General features: G+C 33.1%; 1 long non-coding RNA gene across 2 annotated transcripts; it reads right to left on the reverse strand.

Moving 5' to 3' along the window:
• Positions 1–1,331: 1,331 nt before the first annotated feature.
• LOC123539021 (uncharacterized) lies at positions 1,332–15,030 on the reverse strand. Of its 2 annotated transcripts, none has more exons than XR_006683888.2 (3): positions 14,813–15,030; positions 3,368–3,521; positions 1,332–2,754 (listed from the first exon to the last, which is right to left on the reverse strand). It is a non-coding gene; the product is annotated as an uncharacterized LOC123539021 (long non-coding RNA). The 2 variants fall into 2 exon arrangements; XR_006683889.2 differs by lacking the exon at positions 14,813–15,030 and adding an exon at positions 6,505–6,964.
• Positions 15,031–22,127: the final 7,097 nt, after the last annotated feature.

Genomic DNA, 22,127 nt, shown 5'->3' on the forward strand with positions numbered 1-22,127 from the left:
ACATAGTAAATTAACACATTTTACTGCTGATACCACATAAAGTATTTAAACTTCGCATTTTAACTTGTATGAAGCGTTTAAAACTATTGAGATACCATATTCACTGTAGTAGGAAACTATAACGGTAAGCTAATGTATTAAATGAAGGATCATAATTCTCAAACAATACACAGGGGCATATCAATGACATTACATATGAAAGAGAAATACCACATCTATGTCAGAAAGTATACATTAAATATCTACAAATTTTAGAACATCTATGGAATTCATTCAAACCGAATTTTGTAAGTTAGCCGGTCTTTAATGGTATTTTAATAGGCGTCATAAAGCAGATTTATGATGTACTTGTATCAGAATATCTGGATGTTATTGAAATAATCCCAAATGTAACGAAATGAAGTAACTCAAAGAGAGAAACATTTATTTATCAGATTAAAACGGAAAAATATTCAACAGAAAAAGCCACGTTCAAACAAAAAAAGAGAACAAAACACGGAAAACAAAACAAAACAAAACAACAACAAAATAAATAAATAAACAAAAAAATAATGAGAAAAAAAATCTCAAAAGCGCTACCCACAGTACTGTTTTTGTACTCAAGCCAGTATGTCATACCATGAATTGTGAGTCTTAAATGATCGAGAAAGACAAAAGATTCCCCTACAGGCATTACTTCAGGTAAGAACAGAACTACTGATCTTCCGCAAGCCAATTGTTATTCATATGGTAGGAAGCACTATAAGGCCCTACCATGGTAATACAATTCAAGTACATTCATATCAACATACTGTATTCTTTCAATCTCATAATAAATCTAAAATGATCTTTTAAATACATGTATTATGGTATACATTTAATGAAAACTTATGATTCAAACAATTTCGCTGTAATACTATTAGCTTGCAATCTTCGACTGCAATATGCCAAATAACAAATGCGAACAATGAACAAATATACCACCAGAGTTCCATTAAAATGATTTGCACAAATTACTCTTTTCAGTTAAAGTGATGAATAGCATCACGATTTAAATATTCTACTCCTGGTTATACATAATGATCATGTCGCCCTAGGAGACAGAGAACTGCATAAACATGCAAATAACTTTCTAGCTGAAAACCATATGAGCCGCGCCATGAGAAAACCAACAGTGCGTTTGCGACCAGCATGGGTCCAGACCAGCCTGCGCTTCCGCGCAGTCTGGTCAGGATCAATGCTGGTCGCTAACCGTTTCTCTAATTGCAATAGGCCTTGAAAGCGAACAGCATGGATCCTGACCAGACTGCGCGGATGCGCAGGCTGGTCTGGATCCATGCTGGTCGCAAAGCCACTGTGTTGGTTTTCTCATGGCGCGGCTCAATTATGTTGTTGACATGTTGACATTCTTTAACAAAGTGAACAGTGCCCAAATGTATGATACTTTTTGTATATTAATCACTTATATAAATAAACTATTTGACTTGACTTGACTTGACTTATAAAGTTTACATTGATTGCATAAGTTTGTAGATTTTGTTTCGTATACTTGAAGAAATACTAGAAGTTCATCCTAGGGTCTTTTTGGCGGATATTTTCTTCTCTTTTAATTGTCTTTAGTTCACCAAAACGTGATAAAGCTAGAATATAATAAATCACATGTATATCTAAATGAAATTTTCTACCGCTAATTGAAAAACGTATTCAAACTCTTACAAAAGCTACAAAAGTCTTATAATATTTATAGAAATGTTCTATGTATTACATAGCTGTTTAAGGTATCCGATCCACAAATAAGCAAGGTCTCTATAACAATATTATTAAGATATATCAAGTATTGTTACCTGGTAACCTCATAATATTTTGGTATCATTTGAAAGTGTATTGCATACTGAAAAAGAAAATATTGATTCTATGAATTTCTTTTTTCTTTCACTATTTAGTCTTCATTGATATTTCAACAGAATTCCTCTCATTACAGTGTAAGATTTATCATTTCACAGTCAAAAACATGACTGTAATGACTCTTGCTTATTATTTATGGTCATTTTATTTACTTATTCTTGTTCAGCAGACACACTCTTTGAAATGATACAAAAGCATTGTGTTACCAGGCATCGAAATTTACTTATTTGTGGATCGGATACCTTAAAGGGAAATACCTCCAGATCAATATCAATTTTTATTGATATCAAAAATGATACAATTCAGATTATTTCATGTATGGAAATAGAAAAGTGTTTAACACCAATAAAGTTCATTTCTGCATGGAAGCTAGACTTTGTTGTAGTTTATGTAATTAGAAGCTAACAGTTTCACGTACCTCCAACCCATTTTGTGATCAAGATTTGTTCTGCGGGCTCATGTAAGTTATCGTTAATCTACTGTCAAGAATAGGCTCTTTTATTATACAAGTTATTTCTTAATGATTTTGATTATATTTCTTCTTAAAAGCTAAAGGATTCGTAGACACAAATTAAGAATCATTTTCCATTTGTTCCATATGAATAAACATAAACCATTTCATAAAACTATCAAATAATGAATATCCAATAATATACATCCGTTTATCACACGTTGGCGACTCCAGTAGATGTAAATTGCATAGAATTTGAATAAACAACACACGACTTTTCTTCTATATTATTTTCTTTATCATCTACAATATACGCCTTGTATTTTGCTTTGACAATATTAAGGATGATTCGGCGTTCCCTAACACGCTCCCTGGTCTCAAGTACTTCTGATTTTCTCTCATATTGCAACCGTCTTCTCCTGTAAATATAAAAGACTGATATTCAAATATAACATACTTGCTTGATCAAAGATCCACTCGTTAACATTACAATCAGAGGAACAATCATTGTGCCAGACCTAGTATTTCGGTGTGACGACAAACAAACCAAAACAGAAATCAGCAAAACCAACAGTGTAAAATATTAATGCTTTAAAAGTGATATACCAAATATAAATAGTATTACGCTTTTGTCATTCTCTATTAAGACACAATTGATTTTTAATGTATAGACATGATAATTAAAATGACACGGACTCAGGTGGGGAAAAGTCGACATAGCATAGTAAATAGCAAACACCATTTTGCAATAGTCACTTCAGGTTTATTGGTGCTATATTGTGATTTTGTGTCAGTATAGTCGTAACGATCGTTGCACGATAAAACCTCGCGGGATTGTTTACGATCGTCATACAACACAATCGTCACACAACACACGCCGTCTCCATTATGACTACTGTATTCAATTCATCATTCCATTTCATATTATCTAACTTCTAAGCATGTTTGACTGTGTACTTAATAAAAACAGGTATCGGCCATGATTTAATGTGCAATGATCATTGTTAAAATCCTTTACATTAAATTACATACCTGTGATAACACCAGAAGTTAATGGCCAGAAATACGAGACATACAACTGTAATGATAACGTATGGTAACCATAGCAACGACTGTTTCGTTTCCTTGTACTTATCTGTAGTTGTTACATTTAGATATGGCGTCATTTGTGCTTTTTCCACATTTTCTGTAAGAACATTAACATAATTATGGTTATAAATTTATGACTTAATAGGTTAAGCACAATACTGCAAATTATGAGGTCGTAGGTTCAAACTACAGGCAAGGCGTATATGATTTTTCACTCTCTTGACCAACTTAACGTCTAACTCAATTGTTCCCTAAATTTGTTTAAAGTACAGGGGAAGAGAAACATACGTTAGGGCCACTGGAGAAACGCTTGTATTCGTCAGAGTGAAAACAAAACGCACTAAAATGGTATTCTACCTTTGATGGCATTGTGGATGTTATCACGTAATTGCAAAATAAAAGAGTAATAGATGAAACTCCATAAATAAACTCTATGATCTGAAGGAACAGAAAATGTATCAACGCCGTGTCAGAAAACGCAGATACTTGTTGTTGCCCACATACATCTTGAAAAGTGTTAGTTTGTGTTAGTTCATAAAAATAGTTAAGTAAAAAACACGAAGCAAACTTTTGATGTTGTCGGGCCTTGATAGGCAATTAGTTCTTCCACGACATTATTATCTGTCCTAAACCTATAATATGTCTCAGGTTCGCTTAAATTTTGAATACTGTTTTGACTGTTACAACGAATAAATCTACCTTCAAGTTGATAATTTTTACAACGTGAAGACAACATGACAAAAGTCCAAGAGGAAAAACTACATGCAAAAAACACAGCCTCCCATACATCAATATACACGAAATAAATGGTATGAGTATATGTGTACACATATACAGAGACTGGGCACATATGTCTATAATACATAAACTCAAATGAACGCAATTATAAAAATACAGTCTTACAAAACCTCTCTATTAGGGTTCTATTTGTACATTAAAACCATCTTCTAATAGCCGCTAAGATACATGTATAAATTAACTGTTTTACTGTCGCAATTATCCATGTATACAATACAATAAGAAATGTCTGCTTTGAATGTTTTATGACATTCTATGACGAAACTTTTTTTCAATGACGGTGGTGCTGAGGTCATTAGGTGTTAGTTATTTTTCGCTAAGTGTCTGGTTGGGTATTATCCTTTTAATAATGTGATCGGTTTCTGAAGAATTTAATTTTATTTTTATGGAATGTTCCTGAATAACAATGCTATATATAGACATTGTAAGACATTATTAAACTTAGGAGACAGATGGTCGCGTAATGATCTACACGTAGTATGACAATTAAAAAGTTATTTTAATACATCGACGCCCCAGAATTAGAAGGGCGTAAGTGGAAAATCATAGTTTTCGGCAAAACGAAAAAACCTGTCTATGACAGATACGCCCTTCTAATTCTAAGGGCGTAAGTGGACTTTTCTGGTACTACAATTAAGTGCAGATACGCCCTTCTGTTACTAGGATTCTGAAAAACTTTTCACTTACGCCCTTTTATTATTGCTGAATTTGGTCAACAGCAGTTTGTGACGAAAATTTTTTTTACAGAATTATGCCCCTTGGCGTGTAGTTTCAAAAAATGTATGATTCATAAAAGGGCGTAACTAACACTTACGCCCTTCTAATTCTGGGGCGTCGACATATATCACAGTAAACAAGATTCATTGGAGGACATCAACTTTTGTCTATTTAAAAGTCTTGTCACTAAAGTAAGTTAGAAAAATGAATACCAAAAATAAAATAACTTCAGAACTAACTATGCAAATTATTATTAACCATTGAAATATCAGCATCCCTTCTTAGCTACATCGATCTTCAAGGGCTTCAAACGTAAACATGTGTTACTTCATAATTTATTGTAAAGCCTCAATACATAAAACAAGAGGGCCAAGATGGTCCTAGGTCGCTCACCTGAGAAACACATCAAAACAGTGTAAACATGTTTCCCAGATGACCCATATTTGAACTTGGCCTAGATTTCATCAAGGCAATCATTCTGACTAAATTTTATGAATATTCAGTGTAAAATGAAGCCCTTATTGCGTACAGGTTTTTCTTTAATTTGACCTAGTGACCTAGTTTTTGACCCAAGATGACCAATTTTCAAACTTGGCCTAGATTTCATCAAGGTAATCATTCTGACCAAAATTCATGAAGATCAATTGAAAAATACAGCCTTTATCGCATGCACAAGGTTTTTCTTTGATTTGACCTAGTGACCTAGTTTTTGACCTCAGATGACCCATTTTCAAATTTGGCCTAGATTTTATTAAGGTTAGCATTCTGACAAAATTTCATGAAGATCAGTTGAAAATTACAGCCTCTATCGCATACACAAGCTAAATGTTGACAGACAGACAGACGACAGACAGACGTCGGACACCGAGCGATCAACAAAAACTCATGGACAATATAGTCTGCATACAATTTTTTTATCACTACAAAACCGTTTAATTCTTGACAGATGTTAACTGGAAACCTTTGTCATGAAGAAACCTTTTCGCACTTATTCAACAAACAATAATTTTGACAAACTAAAGCATTTCTCAAGAAATTCTCGATACAATAAGTGATAGTTGTTATTTAAATTATTAATCAAGAAAAATTTTCTGTAATGTTAATTTCAATGAGTTCTTTGATTCTTCGTTAATTATTATTTATTTATTTATTTTGTTGGGTTTAACGTCGCACCGACACAATTATAGGTCATATGGCGACTTTCCAGCTTTGATGGTGGAGGAAGACCCCAGGTGCCCCTCCGTGCATTATTTCATCACGAGCGGGCACCTAGGTAGAACCACCGACCTTCCGTAAGCCAGCTGGATGGCTTCCTCACATGAAGAATTCAACGCCCCGAGTGAGGCTCGAACCCACATCGATGAGGGGCAAGTGATTTGAAGTCATCAGCGACCTTAACCACTCGGCCACGGAGGCCCCCTCGTTAATTATTAGTAATAATGAAATAATGATTTAGTGTCAAAACTGTGAAATAGAATTTGAAGCAATTTAATTACGACCAAAAGAAAAGATGACAAATATAAGACTATTAATGAAATACCTTCATTCTTGTCGACAATGCTTACCGTATATATCTTATAAGCTATTAAGATTTCCTTCTCGAATATTATTTATTTGTCCCTTGAATGGTAGACACCAAAAAAGATGCATCTGAAAATCCGTCGTAGATATCTTTTCTATTTTGCTTCCAATATCATACACAAATAGCGTTAATTAATACGATTCCAAGATAACAGTACTATGATGAAAACATTCATTGAATACATCTGCAAATGCTAACATCCAATAATAATGTAGCATAATTACACCCAAGAAACAATGTCTCAGTTGCAACAGCAAGACGATGTTGATTCATTAGACCATGTCTCAGAAAACAATAAAGTACTCTTAAGTGGGACCATAAAATTCTGTTTGTCTCTCTAGACTTTTCATATGTCGGTATATATATGAGAAAATCCGATATTGGTAAAATATGTCTCCAAGAAGTTGGCAATGGTTCAAACCTGTTATTTGATATTTTTGCACTTTAGAACAACCTGTCAAACAAAAAATAAATCGGTAAGTTTGTAACCAATCAATACACATAAACTACTGTATTTCTAATCTATTTCAAGTACAACGGAAAAGCGTTTACAGTTCCACTTACTGAAGTAAAACAGTAACTTAATATGCTCGTTAACTTTTCACTTATGTGGGTTATCACTTTCCTGCAGGCATTTCAAAAACGTTAGTATTTAATTTTGAATTTTATACTTGTATACATACACGCCAATAGGATTATTACAATATAATATTAGGCGCCTATCTAATGCTTTATTTCTTATAGAAAATCTTTGCTAATATTTTTGGGACAATTTTTTATGGATCTCGTGGTTGTGTCAATCCATGAAATTAACCCTTATCCTGCTAAATTTCTATAATGAACTTGTCCATCTTTCAGTTTAGGCAGTGACTGTCATTAACTGTTTAAAGGGGTGCTTACCTGAAAGAAACAGACTGAATGGCGAATAGTGCAGATCATGATCAGTCTGCACGGATGTGCAGGCTCATCATGATCTACACTAGTCGCAAAGGCAGAATCAATCGTGTCCAGCATGATAAGTGTCAATTCCAAATATACATGCGAATTTCCAATATTTGATATTGATAAGTGTAGCTCCGCGAAAGAACAAGGCCAAAAACTTTTACAGCTCCAAAATTAAATGGTTTCACAGTAGTGTAAGACTGTTTAACAATAAGAAAATTATGAAAATGTGAGCGTTCCATAACTTCAAACCTTATCTCGTATAAGGCAAATTACTTGAGAAGTTATACGGTTGTTAGCCATTTACGCATATATTTTTACATGTATAACTCATCTGCATGCAACATTTAAATGATTTCAGCGACGACAGTATCAAACGCTTCGCCTGAATATTGTCGGTGAAGTTACACCGTATAAGAGATAATACCTTCATACCTTATATCGCCAAGGGGCCTCCGTGGCCGAGTGGTTGAGAATCACTTGTCCCTCATCGATGTCAGTTCGAGCCTCACTCAGGGCGTTGAATTCTTCATGTGAGGAAGCCATAGAAGGTCAGTGGTTCTACCAAGGTGCCCGCTCGTGATGAAATAATGCACGGAGGGGCACCTGGGGTCTTCCTCCACCATCATAGCTGGAAAGTCACCATATGACCTATAATTGTGTCGGTGCGACGTTAAACCCAACAAAATAAATAAATTATATCACCAAATTCTGCTACCAGTAAGTTATTGTTATCTTCTCTGCAACAACCCACTTCTATTAACCTTAAATTGGCAATCAGAATTTGTTCCCAGCATGTGTATGTTTTGGAAAACGAATATAAAGTTAGTCACATTTGATAAAGTATTTCTTGTATAAACACAAAGCGATATTGATACCAAGATTTTTTTTATTCGTAGTTGTTGATTTCCTAATAATCACACAAATATCTTATAAACAACCGTATAGTATTTCTTCTTGGTTGCATTCTTTGCTTCCAAAGGGTCTTTTTACAGATTTTAATGAGCACGTACAATTCGTGTTGCGCTGGTGTCTAACTAGAAATCGATGTACAAAAAGTGTAAAACAGATTAAACACGTAAGATGACATGCTGGTGTACAGTATGATAATATAAAGAAAATTCTTTTCTATTTTAATGCTATATTTGATTCATATAATGTGATTTTATGATTTCTGCTTATTTTTTTAATAATCTTATAACTGAGCTTGTTGCTATTAAATATCCTGGCTTCATTAGCTTCAAATCAACAGAAAGTATGCGCATCATATGTAATGTCTCTACTCCAATTAGATTTGGTTAAGTATGTACAAGCGTTTTTCCTTTCAGGATATCCGCCATTTTGAAAAATGTTTCTTCAAATATTGCTTTCTATCAAAAGTTTTGCCAAAAATTAATGCTAAATAATTAAAAGATGGCTTATAATGTACCATTTAACCAAATAGATTCTACTTTTTGCGAAATATTTTTAACCCTTACTTTTGGCTGGCATTTGCCAAAAACCGACGTAAGATTTACAATGGAGTAGGGGTAGGTAATTTCGAATATCTATTAATTTAAAAGTAGATCAGGTTTGGTTTTGATATTTTTCTGACTGATACATATTCACGCCTGGTAAACAACAGAGCTACCTCTTTCAAAGGTATACGCTAAATCGCTCTTTCGCAACTTCCGAGGTAGTGCTTGTCGCGATAAAAGAACGGCAACAAAGGTGAGTGTCATCACATTTTTTTGCATTTTTACAATCATGGTATCGAATATCAAAAATCGGGAAATGGTAGGCGATGTAGGATTTAACTTTACAGAGAACTTAAAGTTTGCTAATTTATTCTTGATTTGTGGTCGTGACGGTGTTTACCAGCAAGCTGATTTAGCAGTGAATTTGGCTGTTTCGTCAAGAAAGCACATTCATTGTCAAATATTTGCATTTTAACTGATATTAAGAAGCAAACCGAGTAGGCGTGAGATAGCTGTAAAGTATACAATGCCTTTGGAAATAAAAATGTACCGAAAATGGTTTGGGAGTAAAAATATTCACGTTTTATTGTGAGAAACAGCTCTGTCGTGAAGGAGATAGACATGTCGACAAGGAGATAGCTCTGTGTTGCATTAACAGTTTTGAGCAGTTTTGAATGTAACAGGAAAGTAGTTATGTCCAGATACGAGATACAATTCAGTTATCACGTTTTTATATTTATACCTCATTTGTTTAATACAAATTGCTTTATATGTTCTTATATTTATTTTGCTTGTTTTATATTTTAGTGCCGTTTTAACCAGAACTTCTAGATTCAGCACTAGTACTAACATGTTTTCAGCAAGTGACTATCAACTTCTCAATTTTCATCATTGTGTCATAGATGGAAAACAAATGATTTCAGACACACTGTGAAATAGTCGGGGGCATCAGACCCAAAGCCCATGATCAATATGCATCCTCACTGTAGACCTAAGCGGGCCGTCTATATCATCTTAGAATCGGCATGTGCTGCTTGTTCTATAAAATAAATAAATTCAGTTAGAGAAAATGTAATACGTGAAATTATCTTGTGAAAAGCAAGGGTTACCTGTATTTTTAAGACGCCAACTTTAGTGGCAGTGGCTCTGAAACTTGTTTACATTACGTTTTACAATTGTTAAATCAAATCTGAATATAATGATGCCATAATTACTTTGCGTTGAGGACACGGCCAGTTTGTTTGAACGTACCGGTAAGTAAAATGTACTTTGTACAAATATCAGAGTCGCTGTGACTTCATCATTGTACGAGCACGTTCAAATGCACTTGTGAATATAAAATCTGAAGTTTTAAACAGTCATGCTGATTTACTAGCTAAAGAAAATTTATAGGACAACTTTACGCGGAATCTAATCATAATGCATTTCGTGTGTTGACAATGTACGCATGAAATCAGCAACCTCAATTACACATGCAATAACTGACAAAAAGACTAAAGTGATCGAATTCTAAATTTAAGAACTTTCTGTATAATTGGAATTCTAATTTTCATTTCTATTAATCTATCTTTTATCTGAACCAATCGGACGCAATTTAAATTTGCTAACATGCAATTTCGCGCAAACGGCAAAGACAGTTTCACACGGGCTTTAATTCGCGCATTTTCAATTTAAGAAGTTTTTTTTCCCATAAATCGCCAGAATCGCATGTGTCACTATTATGTACCGCCTGTCAATAAAAGCGGTACTTTTATGACCTTGTTAAAAATCAATATGACAGTGCAACTGATAACTGGTGACCTAGTTTTTGACCCCAGATTTTTGATTTTCGAACTTGAGCTAGATTTTATCGAAGCAATCATGCTGATCAAATTTTATGAAGATCAATTGAAAAATACAGCCTCTATGGCATACACAAGCTCAATGTTGACAGACATACAGCGACAGACGCCGGACGCCGGACATCGAGCCATTACAATCACTCACCTGAGCAAAAGTTAACAGAATGTACAACTATTAAAAATTTACAATTATAGCCTTATGAAATTTTTTTATCAAAACAATACTTGGCAAATTCATACATATGTATATCCGATGGAACAGTTACTGCATATTATTTCAAAAGAGGACAACCCAACGTAAATATTGCAAACTTTTTAATATTACATTAAAATTATGAACACAGAGCTCTATTATGAAAACAGAGCTATCTCTTTGGCGACATGACTATCTCCTTCACGACATAGCTGTCTTTCATAATAAAAAGTGAATATTTTTACTCTCAAACCAATTTCGGTGCATATTTCATTTCCAAATGCATTGATTACTTTACAGCTATCTCACGCCTACTCGATTTGCTTCTTAATATCAGTTAAAATGCAAATATTTGACAATGAAAGTGCTTTCATGACGAAACAGCCAAATTCACTGCTAAATCAGCTTGCTGGTAAACACCGTCACGACCACAAATCAAGAACAAATTAGCAAACCTCAAGTTCTCTGTTAAGTTAAATCCTATCTACATCGCCTACCATTTCCCGATTTTTTATATTCGATACAATGCTTGTAAAAATGCAAAAAGTATGATGACACTCACCTTTGTTGACGTTCTTTTATCGCGACATGCACTACCTCGGAAGTTGCGACAGAACGATTTACCGTTTACTTCTGAAAGTGGTAGCTTTGTTGTTTACTAGGCGTGCATATAATGATAAGTTATAATTGAAATAAACGTTTTCAATATAGCACTTTATATTATCTAGAAAATATAAATTTAAACAAAAAGAACAAAATATATCAACATTCACCAGTTTTTAACAGTTTTTTTCTTAATAAATCTCTTAGATGCAGGGTGACCCCAACTTGTTTCTTTCCATTTTGAAGCATTTTTTTGTGTTTCATTAAAGCTGCAAAATATTTTGAAAATCTTAACTTCAGAATTTTTTTTTGTAGATCTAAATACGTTTTTATTCCATTGAAAATTAAATTGGTGGGGTAATTATGTCAACATGTAAAACATGCTTATATAATACTGACATCACCGTATATTCATATTAACCTGTAAGACTTGAAATCCCTATAACATTAAGTGGGATATTATATGTTTTATAAAGTACCACCATTTTTTCAATTTTACAAAATTTCAGAAATGCTTAAAAGTGGGGAAGAAAATGCCCTATAAAATTAAAACGAGTTGCGTGACCTTCGTTTTTTTCTTCTCTTATTTGTCTTGGAAACTAATGTTCTTCAAGCTCTCAGAGTATGAAAACATTCTTAACGTTAGAAAAAATTTGTCCCTACATCCTTAAAGATACATTCTAACACGATCCGCAGCAATTGCTATATAAACATATAGCGGAATCGCCTTTACATGAATCTGCGATAAAATATGGTTGGCTGTTACATTTCACCCCCTACGATTGTGACATAAGAGATTCTACTTCTGTTCCATTACATACGAATTATTTCAGGGCCAAACGGTTGAAAATAACATTTCAAAAACATGATTATGATAAAAAGTCATACTGACTTATGTGTAGGACCGTAAAACACGTTTTGATCTCTACAAGCGCATTCAATTAGCTCAATTATGATTAATCGGTGACGTCATACATGTATGACATAAAGTATGACGGCATAATGATGTGACGTCATATAAAAGTTAAGCTTGTAACTCGTAATACAGGGTCAACTAACCTAATTTTATTATTCTGTTCATAAATAATTTGCGAGCTGTTAGATAACTAGTTTACAAATACTTCTCAAAATGCTAATATAAAAGGAACAAATATCTATATTTTCATTCGGCTATGCAACACTTTCTAACCATGGGGGTAAATTGTAACTGCATATATGATCCGAATGACGCATTACGCTGAAAATGTAGTACTTTAAAATGCGAATTATTTGCGTTGTTAGAATCGAAATAATAAATATATTCCAATAATTTTATCAGTTAATAAAATATGAGCAGTCGTTCAGATGCGAATAATTAAACCACTCGTGCTACGCACTCGTGATTTAATTATTACGCATCCAAACTCCTGCTCATATTTTATTAAATGATAAAATATCGGAACAGATGTATTATTTCTTGATTAAAATTTAAATATTAAACACGACATAAGGGGATGAGTATCTGTTTGCTATATTCAAACATTAACAAAACGATCCTAATCAGCCGCTTTCTCTGCTTAGAGGTGATTTCAATTTTATTTTGTGTGTTTTGTTTTAATATATTGATAAATTTTCGTTGAAAACAGTTATGTTAAAGAGAATAGTCTGAGTCCGTTATTCGCATAAATCTAGTTCGGGTATCTGTTGTACACAAAATACGTTGTAATGTATAGCTTTTTATTTACCTATAGTGTTTGTTTTAGGGATTTTCAAGTCAAAGAAAGAATATTCAAGAGGAACAAAATTGTAATAAATGATATTTAAGAAAAATTAATACTATCTCTACGTCAAACTATTATGTAGCAATAAATGGATAGAAACACTTAAAAAAGAGAAGATTAAAAGTAAGTTTCGTGTTTTTCTGTGTGCGATTAATTTAGCTGAATCGGAAAGTCGGGGCTTTGGACTCATTATACAAATATAACTGTGTTTGCATAGTAGCAATAGTAGCAAGCCTTTGGACAAAAATTTCAAAACCATTAATTTTACACTTTTACCATTTAATTTCCTACAACAAAATGTTAACTTCTGCAAAAAAAAAACAACAAAACAAACAACATCAACAACAACAAAAAACAAACACATAAAAAAAACCCAACTTTTTCGAGCATTTAATACATAAAAGTGGATTTTTGTGATATATTTTATAAGAATCCAGGTTCACGCTTACATATTTGACTTATTTAAAGAAAAAGGGCAGAAAATGACCTCACTTCATTTGTAACACACTTTCAGAAAATACTATCGAAAAGCTTAATATTATTTAATAGATTACGTGAATACATAATTGCATCACCTTTAAGCAGCTAAATAGTGTTTAAAGTGCCCATGACCTGATATTTGACCTTGACTACTGAATTCATTCTGGCTTCCGGTTTGAAACTGGTTATTATTGTCTCTAGCAATATGGAGTATACCGAAGTAACATTATTAAATATAAAAAGTGAATAATGTAAATTACTCTATGAATCATGGTATGACTTTTAAAAATTATTCATCATTTCTACTAAATTTTACCAAAAAGAAAATCGAACAATGTCAAATCAAAATTTTCATGATGAATTGGGCATATCAAATTACATTGTTTATGATGCTTTCAAATTGATAATCTGACTGATTTTATTCAATGAAAATGTGCATAAAAACCTGAATGCTTATAATCGTTTTTATAAACTTAAAGTGGTGTAGCGCAAATATTTCGATACTGATTTATTGTTTATAAATGAATTGATAGTAATAAGAAAAATCCAAAGACTTCTAAAGTAAAAGCCAAGCAAATGACGAGATTTACAAATATTAAACAAATCCAGTTCAATAGAAATACTGAATAGTGTTCTAGCTAGCTATCTTACAGAATAGTTCCAATGTATACCAACTTATACCTATTTAAATACTTTGCAAAACTAGCCACATTTCAAGACAACATTTACCCCGTTATAGATTTATATGTATAATTTAGCTGTTAACAAAGTTTTCAATAATTTAACATTCGGAAATTGCAACTATAACAAGTTTGAATTCATTAAAAAAACTACTACAGAAATATCTCACATCGTAAATATAGAATACATAATAAAAATACAGAATAAACTTGTATGCAGCGTTCAAAACTAGTGAGATACCATTTTCACTGTAACGAAATCTGTAACGATAAGGTAAATGTATTAAATATTCTTTCTTAAAATAACCCATCCACCAATAAATTAAAACAATTACCTTCACATTGACAAACAACGTTGGCAAAAACTTAAATCTTCCTTCTCAGATTTCTTATTTATTTTGCTTCAGACTATTTACATAAATAATACGGTTCCAAGAAACAACATTCACAGAGTTAGTTCGATGTTATATTATACAAATGTAAGAATCCAAATCATGTCAAATATATCCTTATCTAAGAAAGAGTGACATAAAATCATGATGTTGCACGAGAACGATGTGTTTCATAAAATTCTGTTTGTCACGTTACAATACATGAGAAAATCCGATATCGGTAAAGGAAGCACGCAGTAAGTTGCCATTAAATTAAATGCTCTAAAAGAAGATAATTGAGGTTGTCAAACCCATCCCATGGTTTTCCATTTTTAAATTCCATTTGACGTATGTTCATGCGTCTTTAAAATAAACTTTTGATAAAAAATGAAAGTATGGTATATTTACACGATACCTTCAAACTTCTAAAAGGAATTGGTGTATTTGATTACCACGCCGGTTTTGTATTCGTGATTCACATATAATTTGTTAAATGTGAAATATGAATTTCCTATGGGCACAACACATCCTTACAAATATCTGAGTTTACTAGACAGATATTAAAAATACTATTTTGTTTCATATATCAAATTGGTGAGAAAAAGATTAATTTACTAAAATAAGGCCAGACCATTTTCTTAACGTTTCATTTTGTGAATAGATTACATTGCAATGCTCCAAAAAAAAAATTTTGAAGGAGACACTAATACTAACCTTTCAATAGTTTGGAGAAATAATTGTTACAAAATCACCAGTATTCGATTTGTTTCTGAGATAATATTCGCCCTGTCTGGTCTTAAACGATTTTAATAGTAACAATATGAATATAATAACTTTAGATAACGACTATAAGTACGCACTTGACTACAGGACAGTCCAGTCTTCATCATAGTCCTATTAACTTAAAAATTCATGTTGTGTACAATTCATTAATTTTTAAAGTCAATGATTCATATGTATACGTTTTTAAATTAATTCTGGTTATTTGAAAGGTTTTTGAGGTCAATTTCAAGAGACCTAATGGTCATACATCGTGGCTATCAGAGAGTTACATGTATATGTATGCATTTTCTACTGTAAGCCATGTTTCATGACAATAAGCTAAGTGGACAAACTGTCCAGTACTCCCGGCAATAAGTAAAGTACAAAGTCAATCTAATTTAAGATAAACTAATTTTCGGACTGAAAGACTTTTATACGGAAATGAAAGTTTCTGCCTTATCTTTTACTTAAAGTAAAGAATCGTGGTGATAAGTTACATTTGTTAAAAATTACGTAACGTTATGACACGACATTTCTGTGTACGTGGCGGTATCCATTGGACCTTTGATATCTTGATTTCCATACGTCCATAACTTCACATGCTTTCGGTATTTTTATTGGTACAAATCTATGACAAATATTCCTACAACTAGGTACTTTTTGATATATAGAAAGTGGAAAAATCCGTTACAAAGAAAGATAAAATTCCTTTTCTTTATTTTGTTTTATTTTAATAAAATCATGACTGATACAGAAACACTCACTGTCGATAAATCTAATTTCGTTAGTAATTTCAGACCTAAGCTGTGTGTCTATGGAAACATTTCTTATGTCAAAATGATAGTAGAAAAAACATTTGTTTTTTTCTAAAACTCTCATGATTGGCCTAGTTGGTAATTTTCCTGTACTTAAAATGTCTTCCTTTATTACTGGTTGTGAAATCATTTAGACAACCTTTGGTACCTTATGTATAAACAATCTATTTTTAAAACATATAAAACACACATATTTTGCTGTATATAAAACCTATTTACATTTGGTAAATAAAAAGTTGTATAACTAGTAACTTAGATAAAGACAAGTCCTTGATTGGAATTGTTTTTTTTTACAAAAAATAAAAACAACATAAAAAAACAAAAAAAAAAACAAAAAAAACGGAATGCTGTCTTTCTGTAGAAAACGACCATTCCTTACACACTCTTTGATATCCTTATTATTACTCTTATCTTTCAAAACAACCGTATTGTATTTCTGACGGAGGCGAATTATTCATGCTTTAAGAAACTTTTTCGTATTAATGATGTCAGTAATCTAAGATGTTCAACAAGAAATCGATGTACAGACACTGAAATAAAACTGAAATAAACACACAAGATTACATGGCGGTATATATAACATAACGAAAGAAAACTATTTTCTGACCATAAGACTGTTTGTTTGTTTGTTTTGGGTTCAACGTCGTTTATCAACAGTCTTAGTTATGTAACTGCAGGCAGTTAACCTTACCAGTGTTCCTGGGTTCTGTACCAGTACAGACCTGTTCTATGCAAGTAACTCCCAACTTCCCAACATGAATCAGAGGTGAGGACGAATGATTTCACAATGTCTTTTATCAAATCGTCACGCAGAACATGTGCCTCACCTGGGGATCGAAATCACGACCCCGAGATCCGTAGATCTGAGCTCTCCCTATTGAGCTCAGTTGGCCGGTTCCTAGGATGTAGTTGATGAAACTTGAGTTTGTATTTGGAGGATAGATAAATACATTACGAACAACAAAATGGTAGTATAAAGAGACGACCACCTTTTACATCGGTGGGGTAGGACACTAAATTATCAAGGCGAACATTTAATCAGAACACATGCGACTTAGTTATGATACGGGACAAAAGACAATACTAATCCTAATAATGAGAAAGAGTATTGTAAGTGTTGCAGAAGGTATTGATCAGAAGTTGGAGATTCGCAGCCCACAGATTAATGTCTTATGTAATGACTTTGGGATTGACTTAGAATGTGGAAAAGTAATAAACGGTATGGCAAAATGATGATAAGTCCTCTTTCTCCCATAAATCAGGCAATTACAATTATTAGAACACTTTTCTACATACATTCATTGCATCTTAATGCATCCACTACTTTTAATGATCAAATTCTAAGAAACAACGATTTTGATATTGATTTAATTACGCCGTCCAACAATAACTGTTTTCTGTCAAAAACAGCCTAAGTTGAAAGTATATTTGTCATTATTGTTACAATTAAACGACAAATAGATAGCAAATTCTTTCAAATAGTATAGTTTATACACCATTTTTCTGTGATAGAAGGTTAAACAGCCAGAAAGTACTCGTATTGCATGTGTAGAATAGAATAGACGTAGTTCTATATAAACTGCTTTAAAAATGAACTTATTTCAAATATACAATACAGAATTACAAAATGTACACCACAAGTCGTTAATTGTCGGTAGAAATAATTACAATGTATACTCGACTGGTATTTATACGTCAGGCTGCATCAATTAATTAGGCGTCATTAAAGTAAGAGCAACTCTTGAACAGTTTTCAGCTATTCTACCTCCAATATATTCCTGCAATTAAATGAATCTGGTAAGAGATGTGATCATTATTGTGGAATAAATGGGACTTGTTATCGATGTTACCGTTGAATCAATGTATTGCATCAATAGTGCATGTATCATTTAAATAATGTACTTTATCGGGAATGTGTTTTCAAACAAAGGAATGTTACTTAAAAACGGTATAATCATATATGTGAGCGAGCCAGGAGTTTTATCATTATACAGTGTGTAACAATATCAATTTTCATTCTTTTTATCTTCACATTTTTATCTCTAACGCTGTACATACAAGATTTTGTTTTGAGTTATTGCCAAAGATAAATGTTGCTGACATGTCAGGCAAATTATACAGTCATGCTAATGTATCATTTTTATACAAGGATGTTTTGCGAATGTTGATATTAAATTTTATCTGTAAACGGCCTTCGTTATCCTTATCTTGCCTCAACATCCTGATCGTATTCTAAATGAGGCGTCAGGATCGTGATAAGACAAGTGACAGCAGCAACGACACCAGCATCTTCGATCTTCTAACTAAAATCAATACATGCCACCATGGAATCAAGATTATCAATGAAAGTTTTGGGAAAAGTTGATAATTGAATGATTGAAAATGCACGTGATTCTCTAAAACAAGACTGGTTGTGAAACAAGAAACTATTACAGTGGTTTGCTCACTGCAGGTTTTCTTAAAAAGATAGATGATTTATTTTGGGCTTGTTTCCTAAGTGAGTGTAAAAAGCTACTGAATGAGCCTGTGAACTGTACGATTCATCATATGTGGTGGTATAAATAATAGTCTGCATATAATTTGTAAGAGCCGCTTTTGTAGGTAGAGCCGGTGGAATAAAGTGTATGTTTACTAAAGTGTTGGTGTGTGATATTTTTACAGTGTGAAAAGGGCAACATACTGGTTCCGGACTCACTCGAGCATTATTGAACATATTTTTGTAACAAGTAGCCATATAAAATGTTAGATATTATTATAAAAGTCTAATAGTAATTTTCTCTCTTGGTTGCGCTTATAAATGAATTTATTTCTTGCTCTAACAACCGTGAATACGAACGTCATATATAGCAATTTGCGGAGTGTATCATGCGCATATTGTTTTCAATTTTACGTTCACATACACTCTGGTCTATTAAAGCTACTCGTCCACAGTTTGGATGAAAATTTTCAACATGTTCATTTCCATCAAGATTGACCTAAAGTGTACAATATGACTCTGAAAAATGATAAAGTGGGTGGAAATAAAAGTTAGATATTGGTAAAACTGCAAGAATGTCAATTGTCCGTATTATTTCAAAAGCGTTGCAACGGTTTACTATCTTCTGCACAAATTGTTGGATATTTATAAGAATATCTTGCAAAAAACTTATGTCAGTAGATTGTACCACTAATAACTTTCACGATAATTAGCGCTGCTTAAACATCGAGTTTTCGCACCGCGCCCCAACATTCCAGTTATAAAATCTCGCCCGCGCCCCTGCCATTCTAGTAACTTGTTAATTCTCGTGTTTTCGCTCGGTGGGATTGCAGGGCGGAAATTCGCTATTTTCTTGCGGCGCGGAGCGAAAACATGATAATTAGCGGGGTCGCGGGGCGAGATTTAGTAACTGGAATGACAGGGGCGCGATGTGAAAATTCGACGTTTAAGCAGCGCTAATTATCGTGTTTTCGCCCCGCGCTCCCGACATACCAGTTACTAAATCTCGCCTCGCGACCCCGCTTATAATCGTGTTTTCGCTCCGCGCTCCCGCTAAATAGCGAGTTTTCGCCCTGCGCCCCAGCCATTTTAACTTGTTTATTCTCGTGTTTTCGCTCGGCGGGGTCGCGGGGCGAAAACGCAAAATGGCAGAAATCAGCCACCATAGTTTGTGTATATCACGTCCTTAGTCTGCTGCTTTATAGCCACTCCTTTCATTTATAATGGTGTAGGAGACTTCTCAGTTTTACGCAAGCCGTACGTATTGACTTGTAGTAAATAGTGGTTTCATTGCAAATGTTTTCAAGTCTTGATTTCCCAAATACGAAGATGCCAAACAATTCTATTTGGACGTACAATGCCGTGTCCCTGTCATCAAAATGTTTCACTATTTATTCTGTTTAATGCGCCTAGTATAAGTAAAACAATAATTTTCATTCTATGTTTGGCAAATTCTAAAAGGAATGCAAAGTTAAGTAGAACTTACCCTGCGTCAGGTTCTTAGGCAAGCAATAAATTAATCCTTTTGGCACGGACTCCTACGAGTATTTCTTGTCAAAGTTGTTAGTTATAAAAGTAAAATATTTTGGCAACGTTAGTTAAAATGTTTCATAGATTTAACAAACAATTTATTCTGTTTAACACCAAGAGTGACGCTCATCTGTCGGAGAATATTTGAAGGGAACGGTCGCCTTGTGCTTATTGTTTTAAGTCATTTAAGTTAGCTCAACATTTAAGTTAGTTCTGCACGTCTGATAAACCGGAAGTGATGGCGTAACGTCATTTATCCGGAAAACGTAGATGAAAGACTTGATTCGGCGTACGGAAATGAAATCATTTTATGCATTAAATGCAATCCGTGAGTAAATTATTTCAATGACACTGTTACTATCTTTCTTAAGTTACAAAATAATATAAAAACATCTAACACGTGAAAATAATTCAAAATAATGTCATAGAATTACCCTGAAACGTGTAGTTCACTTTAATCATGGTCAAATATCTCAATAATAAGCACACGGACATATACAGTTTATTTAACCACATAACAGACCATATGTTTATTTACGACTGTGAGATGTTTCATTAAAATCTACATTGTAGAAAAATTTCTATAAGCGAAAATGTTATAAAAGTTGTGATTTTCCCATAGACTCCCATCATGAAAAATTGCGTGAGGTCCAAATTTTTCCAATCAGTCTAGCAAAAAAATCAAGCACACGACCCTATCTGTTTTAATTGCTGAATTTTATAAGTATATTCTGAAGTTTTGAAAAATCAGGACTTAATCAAATTCTACATTGTAGAAAATATTTCGATCCAAACGTGCAAAACTACCTTAACCCAGAGTTTATAGGTTTAAACCCCACAGGGTCATGAACATGCATTCTCATCTGACATCAGTACTGTCTTTACAGGAAGCAGCTCCTCGAGAATGATTTAAACAAGCTCTTACCTTTTACCACAATCGATATAAAATAGATAAATAAATTAGTCAAAAAATAAAAACCATAGCCAAATAATGAATTTTAAGGAATGAAGGACGAATTTTACTTTTCAATGTGCCTTGAACAAATTCATTGTTGTTTGCTTAAAACTCCAGCTAACACTTTAAACGTTAAACGCATGGTTGTAATCATAACATATTTAAAACTCATGTTTGTAATCATAACATATTTAAAACTCATGTTTGTATATCTACTAACTGAACACTATCGTATGAAAAATTGATATTATAAATAATTTTCTAAATAATAAAGTTTACGCACATAGAAATTGTCTGCCTAAACTGAAATGACATTTGTAAGTGTCCATACTAAGTCGTGTAAGTTCATTAAATGCATGTTTAGATAATACTCACACCACATTTATTTTACCCAGTGATACATACGAACATTTCAAACCAAAATGAAAATATAGTAACGGAACTGATTCACTATAACAAACATTTTTCGGGAATTAATTATACTTTAGTCGTTTCGAACAAATGTACACTTCATTACTTACTTATTGTTCTACTCAAAACACGCAAACTCTAATTAATGATGGATAGGAAATCTGCCTAACACAATCTTACATCGGATACTTTGAAGAAACTAAATGTAGGTTTATTTTATACGCTTGCAAACACGACGAACCGGCTGTCCCGCAATAGGACAAGCACGAGCGGGATTATTTACTGCCACTATATAATATTTAAGGTTTTTGGTCGCCTACAATTTTGCTT

Source organism: Mercenaria mercenaria, chromosome 18, assembly GCF_021730395.1.
Source record: "Mercenaria mercenaria strain notata chromosome 18, MADL_Memer_1, whole genome shotgun sequence".
Taxonomy (NCBI): Eukaryota; Metazoa; Mollusca; class Bivalvia; order Venerida; family Veneridae; genus Mercenaria; species Mercenaria mercenaria.